At 34.2% G+C, this 15,292-nt stretch overlaps 1 protein-coding gene and 1 long non-coding RNA gene across 13 annotated transcripts in view; both read right to left on the bottom strand.

The window, feature by feature from the left end:
- dop (microtubule-associated serine/threonine (MAST) protein kinase dop) overlaps window positions 1-15,292 on the bottom strand; it is a 67,589-nt gene that overhangs the window by 45,130 nt on the left and 7,167 nt on the right. The gene's annotated exons all lie outside the window — the stretch shown is intronic.
- LOC148232695 (uncharacterized) lies at window positions 651-3,211 on the bottom strand. The gene is made up of 2 exons (XR_015810409.1): window positions 900-3,211; window positions 651-863 (listed from the first exon to the last, which is right to left on the bottom strand). It is a non-coding gene; the product is annotated as an uncharacterized LOC148232695 (long non-coding RNA).

Genomic DNA, 15,292 nt, shown 5'->3' with positions numbered 1-15,292 from the left:
GTAGGCCGTCAAGGACAGGGTGTGCCAAAAGCCACCGCGCCCGTTTTGCGGCTAACAACGAGCCAAGAATCATACATGCGACACAATGGGCAGTTCCATCAGAAACGCCATTAACTCAACACATTATTTGTAGCACTTGATTAGAACACGCGTACCTACACGTAATAATTTCGAAATTAATTTGAGTGATTTTGACAGTTGTATAAATTAACGAGAGAGGTGCAACAGTTGGAATGCTTCCAAACTCAGATAATTGTGCGATAGAAAGTCAAAAGTTTGGGAGAGTAAAATTAACGTTGTGGTGAAAGAAGAATGTGTCATTGTTGCGTTACTTAGTTTTTAATTAGCTATATAACAATAAAGATAAGATTATCCTCACATTTGTGCGGCGATTCTAAATGGATTTATTATCTATGGTAGCTCTTGTGTATCTTTCCACACTTAAACTTCGAACGTCATTGATTGAATTTAAGAACCAATAATTGTATTGGATGATTCAATTTAGTTCACGCCCGACACAATTTTATATCATAAAAGTCAATATATTGTATTAGAAGTGCGGATTAATTAAAACATATTCTATATATTTATTTTAGAAAATGAACAGTATTTTTTTTATTTTTGTTTTTGCTATTGTAGTGACGTAGATGTTTTATTTTTGAAGCAAGTTTTATGTATTGTGCATATATGCTATCATAAAACTGATAAAATCAACTATAACAAAAATAACTTGTTTTGCTACATTTGATTTTATCATTTTTATGGCTGAGTGGCTATATAAAATATTTCGATTGACTTAAACCTGATTACAATTTTTGCCACACTACGTACAATTAAACAGTGTATAGAAAATATTATACACACTTGTCGTTCGCAAAATTCTTAGACCAAAATCTCACATATAGCAAAAATATTTTGGTAAATTTTTCCCAAAGTGAGTCAATATATATTGCTTATATCTAAAATAAGAGACCTTAAAGGAAAAAATAATACTTAAACATATTATCTTTATGGCAAAAATCTTTAAATGCGAATAGTATTCACGTGTATTTTAAAACATTTTTTATAAAATAAAGAGCAAAATCTTCAGCGACAAGCGCGTGCATTCCAAAAAGAAACTCAGGATACACTGCATGGGCAGTGGGAGAGGTTCCAGATGTAGGTCAAGTGCAAGTAATGTGAATAAACGTAAAAATGTGTGCGTTATTAAGTTCATATATTTGATTTGGGGTATTAAACAAATGTTTTTTCTTAACTTAATCTTAATAAACATAGCAAAAAGTGCATTAAAAAATGTGGACCGCAATTTAAAATCACTGCCACACGATTATGTATTTCATATTGCTCATAAAAAACGACATTGGAATATTTTCAATGAGTAACATTGCAGAGTTTTTTTTTAATACAAAATCGATTGTCTTGAACCGACACAATCGACAGTTTTGATCAACGCAATCATAATAGAGCAATAAATCAAGGACTTAATAAATCTAAACAGAGATTTCCGTGACCCAATTATTTCTCTTCTACAGATTTGGACCGAAGTCAAAGTCTGGAAGGTCCGCAGGACAGACTGGACCTTCATCGCGAATTTTACATCCGACGATGAACTGACCAAGTGGAATCAACTGGGTCAGCAACTGACACGTAAATAAAATACATAATGTGCGTCTCGCGAGTTTATGACAGCACAACGGGAAACCGAATGAAGAAGATTATACTTTCGGATTATGTTTTTTTTTATTATTTCAACAACCATAAATCGTTACGTCTTCGCACGGACCGAATGTGTGGGAAAGCACAGAGAGGCAGCAATTGGCAACACCTGGGAAAATATCTCACGACATGTGGAACGAGAGATCCACGAAAAAAAAAACGACACACGTAACAGAACGAAAGTGGTTAACTTTAACGTCTTTAAACATGTGTAAAAAAATGAAGGTTCATAAATTAACTTCTAAAGTTTGTGTTTCTGTCTTACTCGAAATGGAAAATTAAAAAATGAATGTACACTTATGGCCAATTGAAAGTTTCATTAAAATGTATTCTTTCCTTAAAACATGTTCTATTGTATTTTTTATGATCAAATGCATCTGTGGTAATAATTTATAAGATATTTTAACTTTTAAAGCCTCCTCAGGTGCACGTTAGCCTCGATTATGTAAAGTCAAACCCAAAATCATGGAGAGGTAAAATAAAAAAAAAATAGTATATCTCGAAGAAAATGTTTCAATTCTAGAGATAGCGCGAAGAGTGGGGTTTAGTGGCTGTTATTCGAAAATGTATTTAAAAATATCGAGAGGGCGCAAGGGGATGGTCGGAAGCGTATGACGTCTGCTCGAGAAGACCACAGAATAAAGGATATCATAAAAAAATATCGATTCAAAGCTACTGCTGAAATACAAACAGAATTGCAACCTACTTCAAACTCGAATATTTCGAGACGGACAGTGAATGGACGTTTGGTTGAATCTACCCAACAAAAAAACACTATTTACTGAGAAAATGAAAAATAATCGCCTTGAATGGCAAAAGCTCATCGCCATTGGATCGTCAAAGATTGGAAAAGAGTGGCTTTCTCCGACGAATTAAAATTTAATCGGTTTGGAGCAGATAGTAAGCGACTGTGAGTCGTAGAAGAAGCGAAAGATTTCATCCCTAATGCATTAATCGATTCATCAAGCACTCACCATATATGATTATCTGGGGGTTCATGATTGTTCAAGTGTTTTATTTACAAGTTCCTAATTTTTAAATGTCCTCGATATTGTTTTATATAAAAAAAGGGTCGCACGCACGTGCTAAGTTCGAGGCTCGCCATTATGCACTTGCTGGGACGACGAAAAAAATGCCATAAAATACAATTATAATCATAATATAATACAATTATAAATGCCAAAAAATACAATTATAATCATCTACTATAAATTCAAAAACGTAAAAATAATCAAAATACGTATACATCTTTCAATTGGCCACAGCTGTAAGTAGCTACAGCGAATGGCTTCAAAAACGAGCGTTTGCACCAATCCACGTAAAAGATGGCGAAAATAGTTTTCGATTCAAGAGTGACAGTTGCAGCACGTTCATTTTCCTGATGGGAAAAAGTTTAATTTCATGAATCTAAGTGGAGCACCAAATACTCGGTAACCCTATTATGCTGCCGAGGAATTTATTTAATCGAAACTACAATAGAAAGACGAGCGCTTCCTTGCCACAGTATCATTGCTTTTATTGTAACAATAAATAAATCAGAAGCGAAGCATCCAAAACATTAAATGTGCTGTCAGATAAGATAAATAAATCGTCTATGGACAAAATGAGGGCGAAGTTTGACATGAAATTAAATATTACATAAAAGTCGTTATATTGCCACTCCTTGACAAATGTTTGTTTACGATCATTTTTTATCAAATGAAACACTTTGAATCTTATGTGGATATTTCGTGAACTGCAATACTAATTTATCGTGTTTAATGCTAAATTATATGAGAAATCTGAATCGAATAAAACTCTTAGATACCTTGTTAGTTTTTATCCTAAAATGTTCCTAATTACATAAGCGATTGTGTGGATATGAATGCTAATTGATTTAAGATTTTACGTGCATTTGAAAGCCATTGTTACTTAGAACGAATGGAGGTCGATAAGTCTTTAATAGGCCAAGCGGAGCGATAAGCTCATAGGAAGCAATTACCGGCAATTCCAAATCCAATCGTGTTATAAAATTGATTGGCAGAGTATTTTTTTGTTGTAAAATGTACGTTTAGCGCACGATCGACAGGTTTACATGTCGTTAGAGTCAAGTGTAATAATAGTATTAATCTTCATCTAATGGCAATTATGATTGTATTGCGTATTAATGAACACGAATAGCCGACGGGCGAGACGGTTGAAAAACAGTATTAGGTAAGTTAGGCTCGTAGATATATATAACGCAAACAATGTATGTTTAAAACTCGATTAAGTTTTCTCAATTTCCCTAATTGTCCAGAGCAAACACTGAGACAGCTCTGCCTAGTGGGTCAAGGTGTTCAAACTATCCCATCAATCAAAGCTTGCACAATTTAACCATTGTATCCAAGTAGCTTCTAAATCTATAAATAAAAACACTATTGTTATATAATATTACGAAGAAGATAAATCATAAATATTTCCGACATATCATAGTACCAAGAAAATGCCATCGATTCCTTACGGAATTGATCAATATGAAGCGTGCAAGGTATTCTAATTTCTCTGAAAACATAACCATCGCAAAAATGCCACGTGGATAAGAGGAAATATTTTTTTATAGCTCATAGCGAGTCATGCTATGCGTGTGGCATAATATGTACATCAAGGGTTTGACGCGATCATTAAAACCCTCATTCTAGGCATACAATTGCAGTCCACCGACCGGAAGACGAGCTCGACGTGGACTTCTTGAAGTGTGCGAAGGTCGTGATGCGCTACTATATAGCAAGATAATGTATGCAAGAAACACAAAGGCAACAACCTTCGTCGCGCTTATCGCCTGTATGCGTTTTCCAGTCTGCGCGCCAGCTGCGCCCAACATTTTCACTTTTCACTCACATATTTTGGCAAAATACGGCACGATTAGTAAGCTCCCATCAATCAACACAAGTTGAAACTCTTAAGCATCCTGTGCTAGAGCCAAAAACAACATTCTTCGACACTCCTGGTTTGTTTAGTTAGCACAGCTATCACCACGTGGTGTGGCTCTATTTTTTTTACATAATAGTGACTCACAACAACAGTTGTGTGGCAATGTACTTTTCAATTAAGTTATGCAGAAAACTGCTGAGCGGACGTCAACTCCAATTTCACCCGTGCTGGAGAGTTGATCGTACCGGAACGAGCACCTGTGGAGTCACTTCCACTTTTGTACGAGTCATTCGAATAATTTTCCACACATCCACTCAGTTATAATAAAGAATCATATTTATCGGCAAGAAGAAGAGAAACTTTTGGTAAATGTATCAGAACCAGTATAGCTTGTAATTTGAAATTCATTAATTCCTCGAGAAACTGTATGTAAATATAATATGAACTTGATTGTAAAAAATCTCTTAATCTCTAACTACTCTAAAGAACAGTAAGGGGATGTGTAACCATAAAAAAATGTAATTATCTTGTTCCATAATTAAATAATCTAAGTAAATAGATCAACTAAAATATTTTGTATTTATGTATTATATGTTAACACTGAACAACAACTTTAATTTATATATAACGATTTTTATATTGTAAAATTGACATTTATTATAATTTAGTATGAAATGTATTGTACCATATTTTACCGAAATTTAGTTTGATATGTATTAATATCCTATGATACATAATATTCTGCCAATTAACCTTTACATTTATTTTGAAGCAGATATCGGTATCAGTTCTCAAAAAGTATCGTTAAACTAAACCTTGGAAGCAAAATTGGGCTCCTAATTTAATTATTATTAATATTATTTTATTAATTTATTTAGCTATTTGTTTATACACCAAACAGAAAATAAAAAATACTATTATTATAATTTCCATTAAGAAAACCCGCTACATTTTTATTATTATTATACAAATTCACACCTCCGAACATTATTCCCCTGGCCGTACTCGTTATATTATACCTAATTATCCAAATTGTCTCTATTTCTAGTATTAAATCCAATGTACATATTTATATACATATTATTTTTTAACTTATATATAAAAACTAAAACATATATTTGAGAACCCTGAGAGGTGTGACTTCGTAGCCAGTGAAACGCTTGGTGGAATCTAGTTAGATATTACAATTGCGAGAAACGGTTCCGAGCGGTGGTGGAGAAGCTGGCGCAGGGATGATGTCCGTGGGAGGTCCTCAAAAGTCTAGTAGGTAATGTGGCAGCGAGTGTACAGCGAAAGTTGATCCCATGATAGTATGTTATCCGCGGGTGGCTGCTGGTCTCCTTGAGTGTATGCTTGTGACTGCCCTCTCCTCATCGGAGTCCAAGCTGCAAATCTGGCAATAGATGTAGAGCAGCGAAATAGGTATACGCCTTTAGAAAGCAACATTCCCTTGATGGGCATTGTCCAAGGTCGTATTGCACTGCAACGGGAATCTTGTGGATCCGGTGATTTATTATACCCGTAACCGTTTCACAATAAAGAAATATTCTCTCAATGATATGTTTTTTTCTGGTCGTAACGAGGCTTTTGTGTGTGGTCCCAATCCTTTACGCTATTGTCTTATTTCCTTGTTGATGCATGATTATTTTGGTCACAATAAATTAACATGAGTTTTGAGAACGTATGCATCTGTGTGGTCGCCACATCTTCAATATTTATTGAACATCCAACCATTCCGATTTATCAATCATACTTCTACAACTAGTAAATCTATTTTTATTTAAAAATACAACTCATTACCTTATTTTGTAATTTTTGCAACATCTAATTTATTAAGCATATACAATAATTAAAGAGGGGCAATATAATACTATTATAGATTTTTTTGATAATAATTACAATGTTTCTTAAAATTTATATTTTATATTATCAACTATTTCTATACTAGAGTGATCTATAACTATTATTATATTATTAACTATCATATCTTTATTATACTTAATTCATTATTTAAATTATCTACAACTTCTTTAATATTATCATATATGCAATAATTAAACGAGTTATCTCCTGAACAATGAAGATAAGCCTCTGAATGACTTTTAATGTCAACTCTACTATATAATAAACTGTCAGGAACACCCATAACCGTTATGACGAAATTAATCGCAAAAAACTAACTAAATTATATTACAAAACTAATTGATGTGACAAGTTCTTTCCACGTCGGCGAAACAAACGATATTGCGTATCCGGGCGGACATCTATTAAACAATATCCATTAATCCACATGAATAAGTAAACTCGCCAAAAATATATGATCCAATTTCCCCATGGACGAGTTAACTCGCACGGTTTAGTATTGACTTTTGTTTCGCGGTATAAACGAAATTTACGATATATTTAAGTCATTTCACAGCATCTAATTCAGTGAGATATAGTATTTAGACGTTACTTATTCTAAAAAAATGTTTCCCCCCCCCCACGCCCCAGAATTATGTAGTTTGGCCTAACTTTTTTACAGACGCATATATTATGTATAAATACACAAACACACACTGCATTTAAATTTAATTATTAATTTTTAAAAAATTGTGTTGTATTTTGTATAATTTTTTCATATATTTAGGTTTTTAAAATAAAGATATATATATTTTTAGTCATATTTTCCACTTCCTACACCTATTATAATTCGGAAAAAATCCGAGATTTTGAAAGTTTGTTTACTAAATAGCCGGTTGTATAGCAATCCCGAATGCACGTATTTTCATTTCTCGAGGAATTTGCGACGAATAATTTTATTTATCATGGCAGGTACTTTGACTTAATATGCAAAAAGGTTTTCTCACAGTGGTGTGACATTTTAATAAAAAATATTTTATATTAAAATGGCAAAATGTTAATAGCATAAAATTCATATTCTCACGCTTGTAAATTTGGCTAAAATCTTTTTGACGATTTTTGAAAAGTGAAGATTGATTCTATTGATGAACCCGACACTAAATCATTAAGCTCTTGAAAATAAATAAATAAATATTAAATTTTGTTTTATAGGTTGCTACGGAAGCTATAAGTTGATTTCAATGGATTATAAGGTTGATTCTAGCACGTGTATTCTTCCAAATGATAAAAATTGATAATAGCAAAAAATATAAATAACGAATTTAAAGCGTATCATTTTACATATAAATAAGGTGTGGCAAAAACACGTAACCAAATTTAATCCTAGTCACATTCTGCGACTAATAAAGATATAAACGAACATAACACAATACATAATTATAAAGTAGTGCGCATAATTTAGCTTACAATCATATTAAATTAATCATTAATCTATTAAAAATATGAAGAAGTATTTTGTCAAATTATTTTTAGTATAGAAAACGATTCTCCAGATATGTTCTAAGTATGCACTAATTAAAACAAGTAAATATATTATTGTTTTATATTTATTTAGAAACACATACTTCCGAGAAATTTCCTAATATATAAACTATGCTCAGAAACCATACACATCTCAGACTGAATCAATCAACCATGGCGCGGTTTGAGCAATCAGGTGTCGATACCAAAGCTACTTTCTTGGTTCTTTTGAGTAAACGTGGTAGTTTCCGAAAACTCAAACAATAGATTTTAAATCTAAGATATCGGAAAGAAAAACGATTACTAAAATGGAGCTGAAACCCGTGCAGTGCAGCCGGTAGACAAAGTCGTTACACAACGCACAATGCCAACAAAGTCCAACCTTGATGGCGAAGTTTTCATGAATTTTCCAGATGCAGCGAAATCGGCCGATCGATACTTCTGACAAGTCGTTACGTTTAGCTGCAGACTTTGACCGAACTTTGTACTTTTCCCTTCTATTTCCGAACGATCGATTCACAAAGGCTAGGAGAATGAGGAAAAAGTCGAAACACGGCTCGTTTCACGGGTGACTAAGTGAAATTAACAACAGTAGTTTTTATTGTACACACTGGTACACGACACGACCGCAACTACTGCGACGCAATACCTCCACAACGCGAGGTAGTGTGCTGTGCTGTAATAGGTAACAAAAGACTATGGATTTGATTTATGGAAAATTTTGTGGTTACTCATTTCCAAGATAATAGAGCGGAAAAGCGGATTTGTCACTGTGCCGCAGTATTTATTTATAAATAGTGCAAAAATAAACGGATAACAAACTACATAACGTAATATTTCTTAACAACTGATATAATCACTTATTTGGAGTGGTTTCCAAAGCTTTTAAATCATATCACATATTGATTAATATAGATATACGTAATTAACTTTTATTCAAATAAAAACGAATCCCTAAGTTTGTTCAGAAAGAATTACCATAACAAAAAAAACACATGACACGTGTCAAACAATATACATTATTTCGTTTATCAATGTTTTACTATATGTATCCTTTATTGTTTGATAAGTGACCACAATGGTTTCGCTTATAAATTGTCACCCGGGAGACATATTTTTGCTTCATTACAGCGGAATTTGACAGTACGACCATTAGTCTAAATAAGCCTTTTCTCCCATTCGCACAAGCTACAATAGTAAGAAGAAACGGGTATATAATTTGACACTTGATTCCCATCAGCGGTCGACTCAAACCAGCGCCACGTGCTAAAGTGCAGACGCATTTCGAGAGGTAACAACGAGGACTTTATCAAGGATGATCACTACTACATCGATCCAACCACCTGTTACAGGGTATAAATGCTAAACAAGACATTTAAATATACATATAAATACATTTTAATCCCAATGAAATTAATCTACAATATATCAAAAAAATATGTTTAAAATGGTACCCTGAAAGTTCCCCGACTGGTAAATTCATCGAATGGAAAATTCGCCGATTCTACAATTGATTGCCGATGATTTATTTATTAAAACTAATTATTTTCACTTTCATTTTTTAATTACTTTAATGTTATATTGCAAATTAATGCAGTGTATTTTATTACTATAAAGGAAATAGTTTTTTTACTCAATGCATTCCCATAAATTATAAATAAAAATAATATATTTACATTTATATAATAAATAATAACAATAAATAAGATGGTTATATTGTAATATTCATATTTTATCAGCTATTTGAGATATTTTGGATTTCATATGTATATTATTTTTATTTAATTTGTTTATATTTATTTGATGTTACGGGTTTGGTAACTTTTATACCTCCACTACACTCTCTGGAAGTTGTCCGAACCGAAGCTACACTGAAGTCGGCCGAGATCTACGACTTCGAGTAAGCGCCCACACTGTCGCGTATCTTATATATCCGCGCGCTTCGCGGCGTGGATGAAGTTCGGACGGCGGCTGCTGTCACGTACAGCCGGCATATTTGCGCGCGATCGAATAAAATGTGCAAAAAAACACAATTTTTAAATTGTTATATTATTAAAATTACGCTACTGATAATTATAAAAGTTTGTGTTGGCACTCACCAATACAATATCAATGAAAACTTTTCGGTCGTAAATATTAAATTTACGCAAAATCTTTGTCGGCTTTTGCAAAATACCATTAGGCATAAAAATAATACTTCAGAATACGAACACCACATCTGTGACTATCATAGAATTTGTCGCCATCGATTCTAAATAAGAATTCGCTATGGTGTGATTTTTATATAAACCGATCTAGGAAAATACATAAGGATATTCGAAACAATTTTTTTTAACAAAATCAAATACCACTAATTATTTTTTATTTATTTAATTTTATATAAAAAAAAATATAATAACGATATATGTTAGATGTATATATTATCAAAAATATAATTAATCCCTTTTGGTGCCCTAAAATATTCAAAGATGTCAGTAAAAGTCCCCGATAAGCATGTGGTATAATAACTTGACCACGTGACTGCGATGCAGCGCTCGACGTGCGTGTTAACCATAGGACGCCTACGCGCATACTGAAATTGAACCGAGTTACTCGTTCTATCTCAGTTTGCGAACCACCATATCATTATCTCTCTCTCTCGTAACTTAACACGCGAGAGAGCGAAAGGGGAAGTATCTCACCGCTCGCGCTCGAAAGAGCAGCTCCGACTTCGGTCCCTTTGACTCGGAAAATATGCCGACAATGTTCGGAAGCGCTCGAAGCTGACCAAGTCGACTGAATTACTCCCACTTTACCTCGAACAACTTCTGAGAGATTTTAGAGCAGGCAGAACCGAACTCGACCGAAGTAACCCACTAAATTCTCCGTCCTTGGCCAACCTTGGTCAACTTCCAGAGAGTGTAGTGCAGATATTAGAGGTGTGTGACTTCGCAGCCAGTAAGACGCAGTTGGAAGTCACACGAATTGATTTTTATTATTTGAGAATAGCTTTATGAGACCCTCAGAAAACCCGATTTTTTTTGATGATTAATTTTATCGAACACCTTTTCAAAAGCTGTGTATATAACGTCCATTTGTACCCCAGAGTCTAGGTTATAGTAGTAAGTATAAAAGGCAAATGCAATTAACTACCGGTGGCCGGTTGTTACTGCGAAAAGTTGGCGCGGGAAATCAATTTCCGTCCCGGAAAATTTTCAAACGGGAAAAGCGAACGAGCGTATTTGCATAGAAAGGTACTGTGGCGCGACGGGAGCGAGGTGGGCGATGGGAGGCAGACGCTCCCAACCATTACGCCTTTTTAATACCCTCGGAGAGATAAAATGTTACGAATACGAGCTCTTCAAACTGTAGGTTCCCACGCGAGTTGATCAGACAATAGTGAACGCGTTATGGGAGCGTTCGATGCAAAATCGGGCAAGTCCAAATACTTTCATACAATTACTTATCTGTGTAGTAATTGCTACTAAGATTAATTGGGGTTTTCAGGAAATCAGCATGCAGAATTGGTTTTGAATTGAGCACGCAAAAACCTTCATTCAAATCTTATCCTAAAAAATCTTCTCTTCACGACTTTGCGAAACTACGCACGAATCGCAGAGGTCGCGCAGCGTGTTTGACCTCAAGCATCTCTGCCACAAAAGGACCGCCATGGCCCTCTCCTTCTTCTCAGAACAGACGGACATAAAAAAGGTTATAGCATTTTAAAAACCCTTTCCAGCTAGGCAGTAAACTTCAGTGATAAACCACAACCGCGAAAGGGTTGCAAAATAAAATGGCACATAAAAATGGCGGCGGTTCCTGAACAACCACCACCACTCTCCACCTTAAATTTGTCACGTTGTAATTGATCGACCCCGTCGTCCCGCTGCGTAGTAGCAGTACTAATAATGGCACTCGTAATGGATAAACCTGTTTCCAACGTCATTAACGCTTCGTCGTGACAGAGCTATTATCCCTATGCGACACACACATGCATAAAAGCGTGGTGGAACTTTTTGGAAGGTTGGCTATTTTTATAAAATAAAAAATAGAAAGATCAATCGAGTTGTAAATAATATTAAATTTAATGGCATTGCTAACCTTACGCAAGATAGTATCGTAAGGTCGTGGCACATCCCTAAGGTCAACCGTACGCTGTAAATATAGAACAGCTGTCCGTTATTTAGTTTGGTTTCCGCAAACAAATGTTGCGTTAGTTTACATGTATGTATGTAAGAGAAATATGCTTTGACCTATGCATTAACAAATTTAATTGTTCATTGATATTATGGCATCAATGGCTGAATACTAAAGGTTATAAAGAGAATTATGAAACACGGCCGACAGGTAATTCCTAACTATCTACTTAATTGTATTCACCTTATCTCTTTTGCACCACATGACAGTCATTATTATAAATATTTTAATTAATTGACCGAAAAAATAATCCGAGAACCGCTCGCATGATTCGCCATATTTATTGATTAGCAAAACCAAAGCATTCGAATACACCTCCAACTATTGTTTCGATACATTTTATATTTTAATTTAAACACTCATGTCTTTGACAAAATATCGTCTTCTGGAAGCCTCTTAAATTTTTATATCAGGGCCAGAATATCACTCGCCAATTCCAATAAAATACATTACTCATTATGAAAAGGACCCTAAGAACACATGCAATTAAAAAAAATCATTTTGTGGGGGTTCTTCTTCTTGAAACTCGCGCACTTAATTACCGTAACCACTGTATAATAATGATGAACTTGATGTAGTGTAAAGGAAGAGACCACACAAAAGCCCTCGTTGCGTCCAGAAAAAATGTTTCACATAAATAACACGCTATCCACCTGTTCACACATACGAATTTAATCTAAAATTTCTTTCGGCATTAAATCCAGAAATTGGTGACGTCCAACGTGATTAAAACACGGTCATCATGGAGTCATGGAGCGGAAAGACCTTATACGTGTGTTTCATGATTGAAAATCATTGACTAGACAGTCTATGGTAGCCACATTACATTCACCCGAAATTTCCTGCGGTACACCAGTTCAAGCTTATTTACAACTAAATAAAAAAAATGCATTTATGTGCCTAAAATGCAATAGGTTAAAAAATACAGCCTTATACATTTAATATAATTTTTGAAGTTTCTGTTTCCGTGTATGTATGTATATTCTATTCTTAGAAAACCTAAATCCGATGTCTTGTTCTAATAAAAGAATGAAATAAACCGACATATTAAAACCCAACTGTAGGCGGTAGTAAATCAATATGGAATATGCTATGAGTCAGACCTTTCTAATAATGGTATCGTATGGCGCCTGTGACTTTCTAGAAGCTCGACAACAACCACAATATTGACTTACATCTGTCTCGAAAGAACTGTTATAAAACAGTCCCAATTCATACTGATAAGATAATGCTATTACACCTCGAACACGTGGGAGCAATACAACACGTAAGCATCCAGCACCTGTCCTCCAGCCCTACGCACATCAACACTTGATCGAGCAAACGTGACGAAAATAAATAAATAAACAAACACGCTCGCTATGTGATCTCCGCATTTGGGTCAAGATTAACCAGCGGTTCGGCTAGTTGACATGCGAGGCAAAAACCCATATGAACAACTACGGGCCACCGACGTAGTCCGATCGATCATAAGTTAAATTTTCGCGAAAGGTGTGACGTCACTGGACAAACTTTTGAGTCTACGGCGAAGCACAAGAGAGACTCGATAAGCCTAATTAAACATTTGAGCTTTGCGGGGGACAAACCGTGCGAAACTCCTTTGAAGATACCACACGGCTGGTCTTAATTGGACGACGTCCTTGATAGAATTATAGATTGCACCACAGTTCCGAGATAAACAAAATTTGTCTTTGGAGCTCTGCCAGTCCGGTTTCACGAGAATCGAGAAAAATCGTACTTTGCGCCCGCCGTGAGACATTGAATCCATAAGATACCTATTGTTTATTTATTTGGGTTGAATTCCAGATAGCGGAGTTATCTCCACGATTGAGAAACAGTAACACGTGTAATGTAATCATATAAACATTTACTACCAATAAAACGAGTAGTTTTTGAGATTGCTTTGAAGAAGTTTAAGACCATCACTGTCCACGAGTGAAACGTTGATATAAATGCGATACAGCCTCCTTACAAAATCGATTACTTTAAAATAAAACAAAATGTTTTACCTCTCGTCTAACTATCATATTTGAAATTGAGATATCGTTTATACTTTTGATGCAATAAATTAGATTACATTATCACAACACCTATCGCTATTATAAAGTTAATTGATTATATGATATTTATATAAATATTTAAAAAAATCTAACTATCAATATTTTTGTACTGCTCGAAATATTATGTACAACTAAGAATACTGATATGTTATTCATTGAAGAACTTCAAATCGTATGTTGTTTGAACTCTTTAATATGAGGCTAATCTGTAACGGTTCGTTGTTATCGTCGAGGGATTAACCTTAACGGGACAAAAACTTTTTTCTTATTGAATCCACTGTGGTCCAATTTATTGAATCGCAAAAATTAAGCTTCTTACCTATTATTTATATATAATTTATTTAAGGTATACCATGTACCCGTTCCAGATGTTGGGAACACCACCAGAAAAAAAACAAACAAGAATGCAATGATAAAAGAGTATATATCCTTGTAAATCAGTGATCATCACGCTATCCACATTTTATCCAAAACACACATACGTTTTACTCACACACTTGTATTGTAGGAGTTGACAAACAGTTACTGTGATATTAAATAGTATATATTATTTTGTGCGAAATAGACCAAAATATTTATTTTTAAAAAAATCCTTGAAACGAGCATTGCCGCTTCAACAAGAACAAGCGAGACAACGAATATTCTTACGCGCATGTATCGTTTCTCTTTCGCATACATCTGTAGACGCAGACAACGCATTCACAAAATTATTGCAGTACGAATTTTTGACGTATCAGTTAACAGCAAATTGTTTTTGGATTCGGTACTCACAATTTTTCATAGTGACTTTTTAAAATTTGAAAATGAACTACCAACCTTCTTCTACATAAAGAAAGTGATAGTATTGTTGGAACGAAACCAAAGAAAACTGACTTCCAACTTAACCGTGATTTTATTTTTTAAATGTAATTAATTGAATTTTAAAATACGTAAATTTTCTATAAATATATTTTCTATGTATGTAATTTGTTTCAATATATAACAAAAAATATTTTATTAATTTTTGAAATGTATTTAATTGCATTTTTTAAATAATATATCATAAGTATAAAAGTATTTACGATCTTTTCAAAACTCTCCAAAAT

Source organism: Plectrocnemia conspersa, unplaced genomic scaffold, assembly GCF_051122295.1.
Source record: "Plectrocnemia conspersa isolate PC_06_02 unplaced genomic scaffold, ASM5112229v1 ptg000008l, whole genome shotgun sequence".
NCBI classification, from domain to species: Eukaryota; Metazoa; Arthropoda; class Insecta; order Trichoptera; family Polycentropodidae; genus Plectrocnemia; species Plectrocnemia conspersa.
Note: the sequence above shows the minus strand (reverse complement) of the source record. Positions and strands in the feature narration are given on the sequence as shown.